The 17,877-nt window shown below is 42.0% G+C and overlaps 1 protein-coding gene across 1 annotated transcript in view; it reads right to left on the bottom strand.

Annotated features, from left to right (window-relative positions):
• LOC144246319 (kinesin-like protein KIF21A) overlaps positions 1-17,877 on the bottom strand; it is a 33,135-nt gene that overhangs the window by 12,960 nt on the left and 2,298 nt on the right. The window contains exons 2-8 of the mRNA XM_077783420.2: positions 15,587-15,688; positions 13,919-14,052; positions 13,256-13,421; positions 12,021-12,512; positions 7,458-7,842; positions 3,286-3,340; positions 332-549 (exon numbers count right to left, since the gene is read on the bottom strand). The gene's annotated coding sequence lies outside the window, so the exon portion shown is untranslated. The remainder of the gene's footprint in view (positions 1-331; positions 550-3,285; positions 3,341-7,457; positions 7,843-12,020; positions 12,513-13,255; positions 13,422-13,918; positions 14,053-15,586; positions 15,689-17,877) is intronic.

Here is a 17,877-nt window from a genome sequence, read left to right as displayed (position 1 = left end):
ACTATCTCCCTAGAATGTGCATTTCCCATAGCACTAATACAGCAAATTATTCAGGGTATTAGAGGGGTTTTCCCCTCTACATAGAACACAGTTACAATAGCTAAGCAGCTTAACAGAACTTACATCCTCAATAAGAACCACAGTACTTACAAGACTGCATTTACACTTTCTAGAGTGGTGGTGGTAGAAAGGAAGGAGCTTTGTCAGGATTATTTAGTAAGTTTCAAGTATATTAACCTCAATTGTAAAGTTAAGATAATAAATTACAAGAAATTGGCGACATGCATTTTTTAAAAGCAAAGGATAATTAGCACAGCATGGCCAAACTTACATGCTGCCTATCTTAGAAGGTAAGCCAGATGGTGGGGGTATAAGCTCTCTGTCCCTAGCAGAAGTATCATGTGTGTCAGCAGCCACCCCACTTTCTTGGTTTTCTGCAGCTGACGTGGCAGAGCCAGCCGAGGCAGAGTCTGCAGCGCTGCTGTCGGAGACCAGGTCGCTGTTGGCTGCATACAGCAATTCCATCTGGGTGGTGGTCCTGCGGCGGGCCTGGAGACAGACAAAAACCAAACTGCCACTTCACCATGCCGTGGTGTGTGTCAAGAGTCCTACACTCAAGCTTAGCATTATTAGCTGGCAATTAGCATCCCCCTCAAGCACTTGGCAACTGCCTTTGGAAACTAAACCAAGAAGCTCGTCTCTGCTTTTGGGCAACAATTTCAGAGGAGGCAACTCAAATTCAATGTCCAACCACTGATTTGACAACTGGTTTTCAACTATATCCTTTCAACCAGCTGCCTGCCAATACTACAGGAGGACAATATTACTTACCTATGGTTTATCCAAACGAAATGTTATAAAGCAGAGAGCAATAAAGCAAAGTGGCAATTTAAAGAGATACAACTATACTGGTGTGACTTCTAACATCAGTGCTTCTTCTCATATACAAATTCTGCTTCTTCTTTGTTTAAGTCACCTCAAAAGTCCACATGAACTAAAATTCATTCAGCATTTCAACAATTTGAAAACAAGAGAAAAACTCACAACAACTTTGTGCAACACAGTAATTTGTAAAACACTGATCATACATGTTAGGTGTGATTTTACAGTGAATTTAAGATCTGTTCCTCAGGGAAAGAAAGACCAATAGGGAAGACAAAGATCCAGTCAGAAAGGACCATTACAAAAATGATTTGTTTATTTCATTGCCTTTTTGGACTAAACTCACTTAGTTAAACAACCCAAAAAGCTGCACACCAAGGAATGTTACCAAATAATTCAACAGCCAACACAGATGGTTTCTTCCAACTGCAGTTGGAAAACTGGAGACTAAGCTTCTATTTACTTTCCAAACTACGTTTGTGCTTCTGTTAGCACAGAAGCAAAATTGCCATCAGTGCACATTTCCAGTTCCCACTGCCATTAATATTAAACTGTAGTCAACCTAGATATATAATTAAGATCCTGGAGGTCAAACTTTAGTTTCATAAACTTCAAGATATCTGTGACAAATCGCAAACAATAAGCACGTCCACAATTCCCACTGGCAATAGCATTGAACTGTAGCCTAACTAATACTAATCTGCAAAACTACACCAGTATGGAGTGCAAGTAACTGGAAGAACACATCTCTTTCTGGAATTCTAACAGCTTAACCCAAAAATACTGACAAAGTTATTTTTATCATTGCTTCTTAGAGAGGAGTGTCACACAAAATCATATGGCACACAAATCATATGTAAAACACATCAGTTCACCTTCTGGACATCTTCATTCATTGAAGTCTCTTGGGCAAAGCAAAAGCTTTTTTTTAATGATACCAGAAGGTATCATTAAATTATTGTCATGGTTTGACACTGGCACAATTCCAGCACCCCCATGAAAATGCAACCCCCCCAAATGATTGCTGTGAGACACGATCTGGAACAGAGCAGAGCAGGCCCAAGCTAAATAACAAAGGAAAAACTTTATTAAACTACTACTACTACAAAAGGATAAAGAAAGAAAAAACACACACTAAATACAAAATGAACATCTTCCAAAACATTCCTCCTTCCCTCCCTCCACCCAATTCCAACAAACCACAGTGAGACACAACTTGGACCCCCAGTCAGGTTCCCACCCTTCAGATAATCAATTCTCAGTCTATCGAGGGAGAGATGAGTCCCTTCTGTGCCACAGACCTCCCCAAGAAACACAATTGCCACCTCTTGTGTTTCCAAGTCACACGTGGCACCACCTGGAAAAAATCTGCCAGTGTGACACTCTCCTTTGCATGCACAGTACTCTCACTACTGTGTATGGACAGACTGTTCCTAGGATGTTTCTTTTCAAGGATGCTATGCCAAGATAAAAAAAAGCAACAGTTCAGATTTTCATTTTTGGGATCGTAACCCCCCCATTTCCCCCTGGGGCTGAGGGTCCACGAACAGAGATCTTCTCTTCTTCTTCTCTGAAGACAGGGAGCATCACCACAACCCTCCTCAACTTTCCTCTGTTCACTCCACTCCTGTCTTTTCCTCAGCTGTTGAAGCAGTTCTCTTGGCTCACCATGCATCTTCCTAAAATACAGTCTCTCTCTTGGAGGAGAAAATTGGTTCAGTCTATGGCTACCAAGCAAAAGTCCAGCCAAAAGCCACTCCATCATCTTCCCCTGCAACCTTCTTTTCCTAACATCTCAGGTCCCAGGCTGTCTCTCTTCTCCTCTTTCAAACTGAGGAGGCTATTTCACAAAGCCCTCATTTCCCAAGAAAGGGTTAAAAGTCCCGACTCCCTGGATGGCTCTCGGCCCAGGCTCCAGCTCCCACCTGTTCCCCGCTTCCACCTCCTCTGCCGGTGTACTTCCGGCACTGTCACTGTCTCTTTCTCTCTCTCTCCAGAGAGACTCTGGGGGGGAAATGGAAACATCCCAGATTTCCTCCACCCTTCCATCCGCAGGGAGCCAGAGCCAGTTCCAGCCCCTACACCCTTCTGCCTAACTCAACCTGGGCCGCATGGCTCCCCTCCCCACCCAGCCACCTGACTGGGAAGGGAAGAGTCTGCACTCTCTGATGACCAGAGCCAGTTCCTCTGGGAGATCTGCTTTTAGTCCCTCTGTGTTCTCAGAGGTGTATCCAACCTTCAATGGTCAGCCCAAACGCCAATATCCAACTCTGACCACTGATTGGCCTGACCCACTTCCTCCCAAGAAAATTCTTTTCCATGTCAAACCATGACAATGAAGAATTATTATAGAATCATGGAATCACTTAGAAGAATTATCATCACCATCCTTTTACATATTACCTTGCTTTTGGGCTTGACTTCACCACAAAGCTTCAAGAGTTCTGAAGATAATGAACTAAAAGAAAAATTGCATCAAAATTAGAAAGTCATACTTTTTGCAGATTGGCAGGTGTGTATTTTAATTTTACTCTTCTTTCTACTGAAATTGTGGGCAAAGTATAATGAAACAATGTTAGACATACTTTCTAAAGGATACTTGAGTCTGCATTACAAAAGGAGGAAATTACAGTAATTTTTCTAGAATTGGTAGTAACAAAGATTTCCTCACTTTCCTTCTGTTCCAGGACTATGCAATGGGGCATCCTAATCAGTACTATCTTCCAAGATTTCTAGAAAATTTCCAGAAGAATAACATTAGTCTGTCCTTCTACAACAGGATGTGAAGGCTTTAACTGCTATACAAATACTCAGACAATGTTGAAAGAGATTTGCAGTGTCTTGACTATTTTCTATCCAGCCTCCTGAATTTTCCTGATACCTAAAGTAATTCTTCTCATACAATCTAAATACATCATACATCTAGGCATACTGTGTCAAAAATGGTCCTCTGTCTACTGTAGCACAGCAACAGATGATAGAAAAACAGAAATTCTAGAAGGAAATCTGTAAGAAAGCAGATAAAGCAAAGAAAATTATCTGCAAGACATGGAAGATATGGGATGTAAAATCAATGGACAGTAAGAATGTCTCTTTCTCCTCTTTTTTTTCATCTTCTTGCTCCAAAACAGAATCAACCTGGCTATAATGAAAAAGAAAATGATATTTTTAACTAGCTAGTGAGCTGAGGCTCAGCCTCCTCTGATACAGAATGCCACCAAGCATTTGAGCTGACAAGAAGTAGGCACTTCACTAGTATATAAGGATTCATTTCCAAAGAGGATGATGCTACCACTTAATACTATAGAACGGCTTCCTAAAAGGAGATTAATTTCTAAAGGAAGCTGCTTAGTAGAAATATTCCTGAAGCAAAAATGGGTACACAAACCTGTCCACAGAAGACAAACCCAGCATGCATGCCACACATTAACACTGTCAAACATCCAATTGACATGTCTGCATGCAAACGGTGCAAAACATTAAGCTGAGACAATGAGTAAAGGGCACATGTACAATCAGTTCCAAACTGCTGGGAAAGCAAATCCCCTAAATTGCATGTTATTCTAATAATACATTTTAGGCATAGATCAAGGACATAGGTAACGCATTTTTGCAGGCAAAGTCCCTCATTTTTGAACATACGCATGAAATATTAAGGATTAAATAACCTTGTAATGACATTCCATTACACCTCTTTACTAGAAGAGACACTATGTTTCTTTACTTAATTTCTGTTAAAAAGCAGACACCATTTGCAATCCATAGAACAGATACATTTGTAACCCATATTAGAACAGGTTTGTCCATGTATAGGTATGAAGTGCAAGTTCATCCTTTGGAGAAAGAGAAGAAAGATATACAGTTTTCAGCTGAACTTTGAGAAGGAATGTAAAAAAGAGAAGGAAAATACTACCTTTTGGTCTTTGCTGCATCTAAATGTGCTCCTTGAAAAAGTTAAAACCATCAGCCTAGAACCAACACCAATAATGTGCTTCAGAGTTACCAAACTGCTGAATTAATCTTAACAATGTAATCTTAGTTATCAGAAACACAACTATATTCTAAAGAAAACAGGGTCACAGGAGTAGCACTCTGAATTTTCAGGGGGTTTTTTTTGTTCCATCATGGATTTGAGGCCAGATGAAAACCTTTCAATACTTATTATTATTATTGTCATTAGTCTTTTTATTATTGTTATTATTATTATATGCCTCCTGCAGAAGTGGGCATTTAGAGTACTGCTCCATTCAGTAAGACAAAAGCAGCATCTCTAAAATAAATGCATTTTTAAAAAAGATAAGATTCCTATTAGAATTATGTTACTTCATCCCCCTACTCATAAAGAATTTGTGATCTCTTTTTACAGGTAACTAAGTAGAAAGTGTGGAACGACCACAAAAGGTAGGATTTTATTTGCAGGCTCACTCTTATGTGACCTGATGAGTTTCTTCAGTTTGCCTGCAATTCAACACAGGAAGACTGCCCAAAGCCCTGAGAGGGAAACCAGTGCACAGAATCAACAAAAAGGTAGAAAGAGCAAGATTCTGTGAGAGTGAGAAGAGATGAAAGGAGATATGAAGTTAGTAAAGACTGTAATGTTTGAAGGGCCAGGTGCTAGCAAACCACTGCTTGCAGAACAGGTGGAGAATTTTCTGATTATGTGTCTTCATCCTCATGCAGTGGCAACTGGACGGTACCAGAACAATGCCATACACCAGCAGAGTTCACCCAGAGGAAATGACATTTGACCAGCCCTCTCAAAACCTGCACATAAGTGGATGTGACTCACATCTGTGAATGTCCATACATCACAGTGGGAAGTAAAAGCAGCTTCCACAGCTCCTCAAAGAGGAGTCAATTCAGCAACATTCAAAACCCAATTTCATGGTCATTTTAACTCTTCGCAAGAGCAGATGGGATAGTGAATGGCAGCTGGCTCATCCACCAAGGTGGATGTGAACTGAAAGTCCATTCAAGTCAAAACCTGAACCTGTGATGTACTTTTGCAGACTGAAACTTCTTCTTGTCTACAGTTGAATGCAAGTGCATAATTACACTGGGGAATGTTCAAGCTCTTCTGAGCCAAGTGTATTCAAATGACTAAGAACTTTTGAAGATGGTGGATCTGAAAGCAGGCATCAAGAGGGCAAATCACAAATACCATGGAAGTGCAATCCCTTTGCTTGGGATAGGGCTGTCTGTGCTCCAACACTGAGATGTCAGGCATCCTGGTGAGATTGATCTCAGGATCTGCTGCCACCCACATTCTACCTGCAGGAACTCTGCCAGGCCCTGCACCAACAAGAATCCCTGCAAACCAGCTGGAAATCCCAGCATCAAAGCCTCACTACAGTGATGTCTGAACTCCCTGCAGCTCAAAAGGTTTGGTCACTAGTGAGCCACAAAACACAGACTACCAACAGTCTTGGACCTTGGTTAGTGCAGCATATTCAGCTGTATTTCTTTCCTATAAACTGTTAGCAGATTCCTGGGTGGCTTAGATACTCTAACAGCTTCAGGTCATGCTTACAAAGTGTTAAAAAGCTACTTTAATGAGAAAACACTCCATGAAGAATTTTATTACAGATCTACTGTGCAATACATTTAGTACATGGCTTTTTTTTCAGATGTTTCAGATATTGTTAATAAGTAAAAGCCTGTCCAGAGCTAAAGAAAATGCAATGCTGTCAGGAGGAACAATGCTCCAACAGGGGTGAATATGCACACACATTAAAGGCCTGTTCTAGAGACACCATGATACTACAAACCACTGAGGTTCCTGAATAAATAACTGGCTGCAGGCAGCAAGATCCCCTGACACAGATTTTCAGGGGTCACCTGACAGGAAGCTGGCCAAGTTCTCACCACCTTTACATTATGATCTATACACTTCCATGTAGTTTTGTGCTTTGAAATGTTGTGCAAACTAGCACAGGACAGCAAAATGTGATTAAAAGTAGCACAAAATAACACTAAAGGAATTATCACTGGTAACAGGATTCTTTTTCTCAAGTTCCAAATACAGCCAATTCTTTGGAGGGAAGAAAATAAGCTTAATTCATTTGGGAATAACTTCAAAGCAACAACAATAAGAGCAATTTTAATCTTAAAATCAGTGAAGTCAGTAATTTAAACACATTCGAAAAAGTGGGATATGATCCTGCATTCTGTACAAAATGAGCTATTTGCAAAAGGTTAAAAATTACCTGCAAGTTAAGAATTGCCTTTTTTCCAAACCTAAAGATGAGCAGAATTTGTCAGAAGAGTAGTATATCACAAAATAATTCTGTGTACTCTGAACATACTCTGGGCTCGCAAGCATGAAGTTATAAATTTGAAATACAGCTCTGCTTACTGTCTTCACTTTTAACTACCACAAGGGCTATTACCACAAGAGCTAGAGGTGTTTTCAGAAAGGAAGAAATGCTCTTTAAGCTCATGATAATGAGTACATTTACAGAACAGTCCATGCAAATTTCACAGACTCACAAATTCTAAGATGCATCAGTTAGTGAATATGAATGAATTAGTAACTCATGTAGCTGTACAGTACACAGAAAGCTAAACATACTTACCCAGTGGTATGCTGTCTAGGTCTGTGTAAATACAGCAACAAGGAAAAAAAGCAACATTCCAATCAAAATATATCTGAAATGAACAGGGCTTATGTCTTTATTAATGTCCAGCTCTTTATTAAAAAGATCAGCTGGGCAGGGAGCTCGACACAGAGCTTGCCCCCACTGTTGTAGCTTTTTTCCAGTAGCCGAAGGTGGAGGAGGCGAGCAGAGTCTGTCCCTCAAGTCTTCATAGCACACTGGTAGCAAAAGGGTGAAGAGGTGTGCAGTCTGTAGCTGAAGTCCCGATCAGCAGCTGTCCCCTCTCCTTTCCTCATGGTAACACCAGGAAGAGCTGCTTTTGTTCCTGCTTCCCACAGCCCAGTCCAGTCTGGTCCTCTGTAGGCTATGGTGACAAGTCAAACATCAACTAGGGATGTGGTTCCCTTTTCCCCAACCAGCGCACCCATCCAGCCCCCTCCACTGTGCCCAGCCCCCGCTTTAGGGGTGTTTTCATCCCCAAAACCCCCTCCCATGATTCCACTGGTTCCTCTATTTTGCACCTCAGTCCTAGAATGGCAGTGTGGGTGGGGGGTGTAGGTGATCCCCAGGAGCAATTAGCTAATTAACATTTCAATATCAGTACTTAGCTCAAGCCAGCAGTGTCCCAGTATTGCCATGGGAACCAGGAAGGCTCTTTTGTTCATAACAAATCCCTCCTCTATTTCTTTGATCGGGCTTAAGCCCGCATCAATTTATAGTCTCTGGCTTTTGAGGGTTAGTTTCTTTTGGTAATTCTTCTAATCTCTAGAAACAAAGACTTAATAATATTTTAACTATTTTTTTTTTAAACTTCTTTGGGTAAAGGACACTTATTCTTATTAAACAGTTACAAAGTATTTAAACTTTCACTATGGTACTTTACCTCAGAAACAGTTATTAACACTCTACTGTGTATCAGTTTCTAGCAAGTCTTCTTTAAAGTAAATTTCAAGTCTTCTGGTCCCTTAATTACCATCTATGCACAAGAGGAGGTGGGTGACCCTGTTGGGTCTAGTCTGGTGTCTGGGGTGGCGCTGGTCCTTTTACTCTGGTGACAGTGGTCCAGCCTTTTTCTTGGGTTTGCACTGTAGTGTGTGGTGAATAGCACCTGGAAAGGTCCTTCAAATTTGGGGGTTAATGAAGTGGTGGTGTTCCAGGTCTTTATTAACACCCAGTCCCCGGGACTGATGTTGTGGACATTGGCATGCAGAGGGGAGGTTTGGGGGAGATACCCCTTCTTTCTGAGGCTTTCTAGGGATTTTCTTATGATTTTAAAATATTTCTGAGTTGCTGCCTCCCTTCTAAATCATCTGCAGTACTGAAAGGGGTGATTAGAAAAGGGAGTCTAAACATCATTTCATAGGGAGAGACCCCTGTGGCGGACCGAGGTCTTGTTCTCATGCGTAAGAGAGCGAGAGGTTAACACTTGAGCCAATTCATTTTTGTCTCCTCAATTAATTTGGTTATCACATTTTTAAGAGTTCTGTTCATCCTTTCTACCCTTCCCGAGCTTTGAGGATGCCATGGGGTGTGCAATCTCCAGTTTATCCCCAGGGCTTCTGTTACTTGATGCAAAGTTTGAGTGACAAAATGTGGATCTCGGTTCGAGTCAATGTTATTGACTAGCCCGTATCGAGGTATGATGTTTTCTAAGATTATTCTTGCAACTTCTTGCGCTGTTTCCTTTTTGGTTGGGAAAGCCTCCACCCGGTGAGTGAGGTGATCTACAATCACTAGTAAATGTTTGTACCTCTGCACAGAGGGCATTTCAGTGAAATCTCTTTGTATGTTTTGGAAAGGTCTTAAAGCCAGTTTTCCTCCCCCATGTGCTGTTTTTCTCATTACCTTTTGGTCAGTTTTCAGGCAAATCGCACACACTCTTGTGACTGCCTTTGCTGGGTCATACACTCTATATATACATAAATTCTCCCATAAAAAATGGTCGCACAAACCCTGGATTCCCCAGTGGGCCAATTCATGACCTGGACTACCATCCTTCCATCTCGTGGGATGATCCCTACTCCCAATTGGACTTGCAAGTCTCTTGCCAAGAGATTACTTCCTAAATTTGGCAGATAGATAAAGTCTGCCAAACATTGTCTAGAATTCCCCTTGATTTCTATATTTTCAGCTATAAATGCTTTAAATGGCCTTCCCTCCGCCCCTAAAACCTCACAGACCTTCTTTCTAATGGTGACTCCTACTGGTAACTTGTTTATGCTGGAGTTATCTGTCCCTGTGTCAACTAAGAAGTCAAAATCTTCATAGTGGGGACCTATTTCAAAGTTTACCAAGGGCTCTTCTTGATCCTTCATTGGATCCCTTAACTTATAGAGCCCCTGACACCGCTAGTCGCCTCCCCTTGAAGTCTGTTCTAAGACTTCTTGTTCTTTATGCATTGCCTCATCAAACTGAAACTTCTTACAATTCTTTTTAAGGTGTCCTATCTCACCACAGTAACAGCACCTCCTGTTGCTTGTGAAGCCTCAGGTTTCCTGAACTCATTAAAGTTCTTATTTGTTTCATATGATGATGTTGGTTGGTCTCTACTTTTTTTTTTGGTAATGGCCCTGGTCTATTCCAACTTGACTTAGACAGCAGTGCTGGTGATCTGTCTGCTCTTATACTTTCTCGAGCAACTGCAACCATAATTCTAGCTTTAGTTTTGGCTTTTTCTTCTTCCCTCCTTAAATATACTCTTATGGCTTCTAGTGTTGGAAAGGATGGATAAATCTAATTGCCTGGCAAAAGATTTACAATAGTACAGCCAGGATAAAAACAATCCCCCTACTGGCTGGACAATACCCTTACCTACAGATAGGTCCAAAAGTCAAATGGACTGTTCCATCTCAACCCCCAAAATGTATGGTTCATCCCACACCTGTAACCCTCCCCTTAAGCATCAAGTGTAACCCCATTGGCCCAAGTCTTGTTCCAGCCCACCTTGAAGCCCCCTGATAAGGGGTCTCCGAGGGGCCAGACACCCTCTTCGATCTTCCCCCCTCTTAGAACTTCCACCCTCTCCTAGAGCACCCTCTCTACCCCTTGTCTCTCCCCTCCCCCATTCCCTCAGGCCTTGCCATGTGCTGCATCTGGCAGCTCCAAGCAAGACCTTTCATCATCCCTAATAAACCTGATATTCTAAGAGCAGCCTTCAGAGATCTCTCATCTCCATTCATCTAAGCCATCCCGGAGCCCAGCGTTCCCTACATTCTAGGTCTTGGTTTACCTGATGACACATCCACTGTTCTATACCATGGCCACTCTCCCTGTAATTTTAACTTTGGCCATACTTCTATATTGTAATGTATCATCTTACTCTTGTCTAGACCCTTTGTGGCCTCTCAAGAATCCCATTGGTCTAACAATTGCCCCAAGGGGTTGCTAGGGGGAATTCTCTTTGCTTTCTCTTTTGAAGGATCCGCTCCTTTGCTATAACCTCTTCCCATTTTCAGGCCTCAAAAAGAAAACAAAAAAAATTTACCTTAAATGGTGCCTCTCTCTAAAATGGAATACAATGATATGCAACTAAAGTTCATCTGGCTCTTTCCCACAACTTAGTATTTTAAATCTCTTTACTGAACTTAATCTCTTTTAACTAAACTCGCATTCTTGGTACTACTCTCTGGACATTTTACATTGTTTTTTGGCCAGGATAACCACTAATCACATTCACATCCATTGTCTTCTGTTCTCTTGTTCTTTGGCCTAAGTTTTTGGACTTCTTGCTGGACTTTCTAGGCTTGGACCCCTGCTAAGTCCCACCCCAATCCTTACTTGGCCTTTTGCCCAACTTTTTTACTATGCTTAGGAAGCTTGGTCTCCCTGCCAAGGTAAGGCCGAACATCCTGCCGAGCCTTACACCCAAACTCCAACCAAGCCCCACCCTGCCTAACTCTCCTATTGGGCTTAGCCTGCTTGCTTTCCTACCCGCTTCTGTATTTGCTTACTTACTTGCCTTTTTGGCTTTCTGCTTACTTAGGTTCATGCCTGCCTGCCAGGACATGCCCCCTGCCTGCCAGGATATGCCCTCTGCCTGCTAGGACATGCCAATTGCCTGCCAGGACATGCCCCTACCTACTCTGCCAAGGACATCCTGCCCTGTCTTCCAGGGACATCTCCCCTACCTGCTCTGCTGGGGATTTTTGGTTTTTGCCTGTCAGGGACATCCTGCCCTACCTGCCAGGGACATTCCACCTGCCCTTTTATCCCATCCTGCATGCTGGGGATATGCCCTCTGCCTGGCGGGACTTGTCGCTCCTGCCTGCCAGGACATCCTGCCCCACCTGTCAGGGACATCCCACCTGCCCTGTTATCCTGTCCTGCCTCCCAGGGACATGCCCACCTAGAGAACCTTCACACGCCCAGAGGAGGAACTTTACCTCTAGGGAGACGCCTTAGTCACTCCTCTGTTCTACTCGCTTCCCCCCGTTCCCGGACAGCCCCTTTGCAGGAGTCAAAAAACGTGGTACTAGAGGGTCCCTCTCCCTTTGGGGGTCCGAGCTGCCAGCCCCCATCTCTCTCACTCACTCACTCACTCACTCTCCCGGTTTTTCACACCGATCCGTCACCCCTCCACATTGATCCTTCGTGCTGCTCATCTCACACCGATCCTAGGGTCCGGAGGTAGTCAGCAAATCCCAAGGGTCCCTCAAAGCAGGTGGTCGAGCTGTCCAGCTGTCCGGGGGTCCTCTTCAGGTGTGACTATCCCGGACGAGCCCCCAGTTAAATGAACAGGGCTTATGCCTTTATTAATGTCCAGCTCTTTATTAAAAAGATCAGCTGGGCAGGGAGCTCGACAGAGCTTGCCCCCGCTGTTGTAGCTTTTTTCCAGTAGCCGAAGGTGGAGGAGGCGAGCAGAGTCTGTCCCTCAAGTCTTCATGGCACACTGGTAGCCAAAGGGTGAAGAGGTGTGCAGTCTGTAGCTGAAGTCCCGATCAGCAGCTGTCCCCTCTCCTTTCCTCATGGTAACACCAGGAAGAGCTGCTTTTGTTCCTGCTTCCCACAGCCCAGTCCAGTCTGGTCCTCTGTAGGCTATGGTGACAGGTCAAACATCAACTAGGGATGTGGTTCCCTTTTCCCCAACCAGCGCACCCATCCAGCCCCCTCCACTGTGCCCAGCCCCCCATTTAGGGGTGTTTTCATCCCCAAAACCCCCTCCCATGATTCCACTGGTTCCTCTATTTTGCACCTCAGTCCTAGAATGGCAGTGTGGGTGGGGGGTGTAGGTGATCCCCAGGAGCAATTAGCTAATTAACATTTCAATATCAGTACTTAGCTCAAGCCAGCAGTGTCCCAATATTGCCATAGGAATCAGGAAGGCTCTTTTGTTCGTAAAAATATCCATTTATAAAAAGAAATAAAACAAAAGTACCCAAACATATTCTAAATTTTTCTTAGTATCATTTCATAAGAAGTAGAATAGATGCCGTAACAACATAAAATGCCAATCCAAAATCCCTAGTATACGATGACTTAAAGGGATTGAATTTTTGAGTTTCCCATTCAGAAGTTAAAACAATTCCAGATTGTAAAAATAACAAGCAGATTATTTGAATTTTTAAAAAATCTCAATACAAAAAAAAATTGGTTTCCTACATTTCACTGCTGAGAGGGTCTACTTAAAAATGGCATACACACATGTCAATTGTGAACTACAAGATGCTACAATACAGTATCTATTCAGAAAATAAACAGTGTAGAATGCCCAGTACAACATGCACAAAAGGCAAACATGACATGCAGCTGACTATTCAGAAGACAAGATGAAAAACTACCTTGCAAAGCATGACCCAGAAAAACATCAAGTTCAGGATTTAATTCAGCTTTTTCTTTTAGCATATAAAACAGCAGTTGGTTTTGAGTAGCACTAGTAATTTCTGTCTGCTTAAGGCGTCCCTCAAGAACTTTGATCTGAGCTTCTTTCTGAGCTGCTTGGAGATCCTAAGAGAAAGAAAAATGACAAATGTTTTATCACAACCTTGTTTTACAAAATGAAAATTGTCAACATTTTTTAAACAATGTGCACATTGCAGCTGCCTTCTCACATCCTGCAGATCAGGTGTCAACAAAGGGTCTTTTTCTTTCCTTCACTTTTTAAAGAGACTCATTAAGCATTCCCCTTTAACTTGCATTCCTCAGACTGCCTTGCAAATATGCATCTAGTGGCTAAGTGGGATATAACTCCCAAGTGCAATTCAGAGTCTTTGCCATTTTTAAGAGTAGCAAGCATCTGAAAGATTAACACCTCCACTTTCACCAAATGATTACTTTTAAAAAAATTATTACCTATGGTACTCTATGGCAAGGAAAAGGGGGGAGGTGGAAGGGTGGGACACAGAACCATAATCTTTCTTACTCATCACTCAGTGAACTTTCAGCTTTTAATGAAAGATCTTACTGTAGAAATGTGCCCCCTGTTGACAGAGTAAACAACTTACCCTTTGTCGCCTTAAAAAGGGAAAAAACCTAGAAGTTTCTCTCCTCAATTTGGTTAAAAGACACCTCATAGGACCTCGGGGACTTCACCTCAAACTTAAGGATAGAAGCCAAAACGTTCCGCCTAAGCAACTCCCTAGAAAAGAAGAGAACAAAATAAGTTGATTGCTTTTGTGAAGTGTTTTTTAGCAGGAGCAAGAACCTCTTGCCCTGACTCCACTTTTCTCTGCAAAGAACTTTTTTATTTTTGCCTTTAATTAAAACTTTTTGTTTCCAACACTGTCACAGGAGCCATCCTGCTTATTTTATGCCACCTGAGGTAGCTGAGCTATCAAGGGTATAATGCTTTTCTCTGAGAGCTTGTAAGACCTGGCTTGAAGAGAAAAAGCATTATCTTATGGTCTAACTTATGACAGAATTCATTCTAAGAGAACTTCCATGTCAATTGGAAGAGCCAAGGATTTGTGAGAATTTTTTTTTAGTTGTAGAAAATACAAACAAAGAAATTTACAGAACGGTTTCTAAAGTGATTTCCAAATTCCAAAAGAAACAGTATGGAAAAGTTAAGGTATAAAATATCTCCTCAAAGGCTTCTAGGGCAACAGCAGACTTTGAGTGTTAGTGCTTGAGTAACAAGTGTCGCCCAATAAATTGACACACTACATTTTGATTGAACTAAAGCTACCTATCAACAGATACATTCTGCAGGTGAAAACAAACAATAGAATAGACAGTAGACATGACCAATTTTGCAAAAAAGTATGCCTTCAGCTTTTCTACGTGATAATTACTAAACAAAAAGATTATAGAATACTTCACATAATGGAGCTTTTTATCATAATAAAGAGAAATTGTTAACAGCGCGAGTCAGAGACACTTTTCTCTTATTAACTCTGTTGAAAGATCCATTCAAATACATCCAAAGGCTGAAAAATATGAAAAAGATTGAAATTTCCAGAAGCCAATGGGATTGTGGGAATTTTCTTTACCCTTTTTTTTTCCCACAAACTTTTTGGATTACCTGCATAGTGATGAATCAAGAATGCAAAAGAAATCCCAGACTACTGGTCAGGGGGGCTGACCCAAAGACAGTTTCAGTATTGTTAAAATCTTTCATTTGACTCAATGAGACAAGAAGAAAAGCAGCAGCAAGAGCACATGATACATGTGTGCACAGGGTTATAAGCTGCCAAATGCTTATTTTGAAAATAAGAGACTAAACATATTTCCCCAACACCTTCAGAAGAATCCCTGTGGCTCTACTCAGACTGAAGCAAGCCATGCATCTACATGTGACTTAAAATTTTTTGAGGTTCATATTTGTACAAAGTTGGCTGAGCCAGTCTTTTGAAAAAAGATCTCAAGCTCTCTTCAGGAGTTTGTTGAAAAGCACAGAGATTTATTTGATTACAAAAAGTAGTGCTCTTGTAAGAACAACATAAGCTAATTAATACACTGAAGAAGGCTCTACTGGGGTTGACAAACGGGCAGTAAGTTGAAGAGGACAACAGATCTCAAAGGCCTTCACAATGAGAATCAGCATGACTCAGTAATGTTGACCAGCTTAGCTTTTTTTAACACACATTAGTCATGTCTTTAGGTCAGCACAACATATCTGCTCCTGGCACATGTCATAGTCCTGGAACACACATATTTCACTTACACATTACCTTATTGATACCCATCATAAGGAAGTGATCAAGCAAATATCGAGCTTCTGTCAGAGTGCAAGCATTAATCACTGCTGTTACATCCAAGGTCTCTCCTTCTTCCTATGTGTGCAAGAATAAGCCCAGTCAGATTGTGAAAAAGTCTGAAGAATTGTATTAATCTATTGCCAGCAGACTAGAAAGCATCAGCTTTGACACTTAAATACTTCACAATCTTAACTTGCATTACACTGTTGACACTAAAACTTAGGTATCGATCATTATACAGTTCACAACAAATAAATTAAAAACTTAAACCCATGTCCTGGGTTGTAAGATAAGCTTGTATTCTATTTGCCATCTGTTGAAGGCAAACCTGTTGAACAGGTTTTGCTATCTCTCCCAAAGACAATGTTTTGCCCCGTAGAGGCAATGGTTTGTTTATACACTATTGACTGACTCACTGCCGGGCTGGTAAATGTAACACCATCCCATTGTGAGGGGTCCCACCCAGAGGGGGAAGCCAAGCACTCTATTATTGTTTAAAGGGGTAGCTTTTGGGGAGAGAGGCAGCTGGCTCTCTCTCTCTTCCCAGGATTCCCAGAGAAGCAGCTCTCTTCGGCAGCACTCGCAGCGAAGCAGCCGGAACGCGCTGAGGCGACGGCGGCGGAGCTCGGAGGCAACCCCGGCGCAGAGGAAGACCGGCCCCACTGCCACCAGATCTTCAGAGGAAAACTATACCCTTTTAAAGATCACCACTGCAGCTGCAGTTCATCAATCACTGCAAGGGGAGCAATCGTCCCAGCAGGACTGCTACTGGCACCCCGACTCCTCAGGTTCTGGACTTTTTCACTGGTTTTGTTTGTACCGATTGCATTTGCCTTTTTAAATTGTTGTCTAGTTTTCTCCTAGTAAAGAATTGTTACTCCCATTCCCATATCTTTGCCTGAGAGCCTTTTAATTTAAAGATCCTGGTAATTCAGAGGGAGGGGGGTTTGCCGTTCTCCATTGCACAGGAGGCTTTGCCCTCTTTCACAGACTCCTGTCTTGAACCAAGACAACCCATTAAACTACACTGAATTTTGTGTGGTCACTCAGAGCACAAACTTCAAGGTATGTAATAACCACAATCTTGTGGTTCTCAGCATCAGATGAACTACTTCGGTCAATACACAGTAACAGTACTAACAGAGGGAAAATGGAAACAGAATATGAAGTTTTTCCAAGACTTAACTAGATGGGAATCAGTGGAAAACATCAACAGAGGGAAAACAGGATGACAGGCATATGGCCTGAAGCTTACCTGAAGCTCACATGAGACCTTAAGCTTACACACACAGCTGGTAAGAGAAGAGTCATCTCTAGACACAGACCTACAAACAGCATGCAGTGCCAACACCCCTGTAGAGGAAGAGGAATCTCTGGGCTGCAAACACAGTGAGTAAAAGGATAGAGTGCAGCCTATTTCCACTCTTTCATACAGACTGTACAGACAAGTCTTGGTCCATCACCACATGACAATTGTGCAAAATTATACCAGGCAGCAACAAATAAAGACTGCATGGCAGGTGACAGTAACATTTTCATCAGACCCTAAATACCCTTTAGCACATGTGATGAAGGGAGAGACAGGGTGCAGAGGGAGACTAAAACAATTGATCCAGACAATAGTGGACAATTACCAACACCAGAGGATCCTCTGGGATACATATGTAAGTTCTTCTGCTATAGCACAGCTGGCTCTTGAGTCAAAGACTTGTGCTTCCTGATAAACTACATCTTAGAGAAAGAACTGACATTTTTATTTGATAGGCACTGAGTAGTAATAGCTAGAATTAAATTAATTTCTTGCCTTTCTGGCATTTTTAACATTACAGCTAATGCTGGCATTCAAAAGTCATGGGAATGATATAAAAAACTTTTAGTCATAAGGAAATTCCAGAAAGAGCATTGCCTGACAACCAAAACATTTCTGGATTTTACAGTTGTCACAGAATTTCTCATCCCATGAGATGCATTTCTCCTAAAGGCTACTTGATGTGACCCTGAAGCTAAACCACAGTGGCTTGGAGAATATCAAGTAGTGCAATGCCATCTGCACAGTGCTGAATCTGGATACTTTGGCAACACTGGCAGTATGAGGATGCAGGCAAATTGGGAAATGCTGACAAAGAAACAATAGAGAATTGAGAGTTAAATGAATTCAAACTGTATCCTTACTGAGTAAGACAGACAGAAAGACAGAACAAATAAAAGATTCACAAATTTACTTTATGTCACAAACAGATTGCACTACTTCACTGTTACACCAC

The sequence above is a fragment of the Lonchura striata genome, chromosome 1A (assembly GCF_050655825.1).
Source record: "Lonchura striata isolate lonStrDom1 chromosome 1A, ASM5065582v1, whole genome shotgun sequence".
NCBI classification, from domain to species: domain Eukaryota; kingdom Metazoa; phylum Chordata; class Aves; order Passeriformes; family Estrildidae; genus Lonchura; species Lonchura striata.
The sequence above is the reverse complement of the archived record's forward strand: the minus strand, read 5'-3'. Positions and strand labels throughout refer to the sequence as shown.